Source organism: Myotis brandtii, unplaced genomic scaffold (assembly GCF_000412655.1).
Source record: "Myotis brandtii unplaced genomic scaffold, ASM41265v1 scaffold921, whole genome shotgun sequence".
Classification (NCBI taxonomy): Eukaryota; Metazoa; Chordata; class Mammalia; order Chiroptera; family Vespertilionidae; genus Myotis; species Myotis brandtii.
This window is the reverse complement of record NW_005371796.1, coordinates 242,655-243,765: the sequence shown is the minus strand read 5'-3', so window position 1 is coordinate 243,765 and position 1,111 is coordinate 242,655.

Genomic DNA, 1,111 nt, shown 5'->3' with positions numbered 1-1,111 from the left:
AGAAGTAAAACTGTCATTATTTGCAGATGACATGATATTGTACATAGAAAACCCTAAAGACTCCATCAAAAAACTAACATATTTAATAAATGAATTCAGCAATGTAATAGGATACAAAATTAACACCCAGAAATCTATGGCTTTTTTATATACCAATAATGAACTCATAGAAAGAGAAACTAAAAAAGCAATCCCATTTACCATTACAATGAATAAATTAAGATACCTAGGAATAAACTTAACTAAGGAGGTAAAAGGCCTGTACTGAGAAAACTACAAAACATTGAAAAAAGAGATAGAGGAAGACATAAACTAATGGAAGAATATACCATGTTCATAAATTGGTAGAATCAACATTATTAAAATGCCCATACTACCCAAAGCAATCTATAGATTCAATGCAATCCCCCGTAAGATACCAATGGTACATTTTACAGACCTAGAACAAACTCTCCAAAAATTCATCTATATATATAAGCCTAAGCAACTGAACGACCATTTGACCAGTTGCTGTGATGCACACTGACCACCAGCGGGCAGATGCTCAAAGCAGGAGCTGCCCCTTGGTGGTCAGTGTGCTCCCACGGTGGGAGCCCCGCTCAGCTGACTGACCAGCACTAGATGCCAGGCTAAAGGCTGGAGAGCGCAGCTGGCAGCAGCACAAGCCTCATTGGCCTCCACAGCAGTGTGCTACCGAGTGGTGGTGGTAGTGGCAGGTGCAGTGGGGTTGGGATGAATGGGAGCGGCACGACGCCTGGCCACCTGCTACTTTGCACACTACTACATCCCTCAGCGGATGTCAGACTACCGGTTTCAGCTGACATCCACCGAGTGGGCTCAGATTGTGAGAGGGCGCAGGCCAGGCTGAGGGACCCACCATGCACGAATCCAGGCACTGGGCCTCTAGTATGGAATAAAAAATGGCCTCAAATAGCCACAGCAATCCTCAGAAAGAAGAACAAAGTTGGAGGGATCACAATAACAGATACTGAGCTATATTAAAAAGCCACTGTTAAAACTGCTTGGTACTGGCATAAGAACAGACATATAGACCAATGGAACAGAACAGAGAACCCAGAAATTGACCCAAGCCATTATGCTCAATTAATAT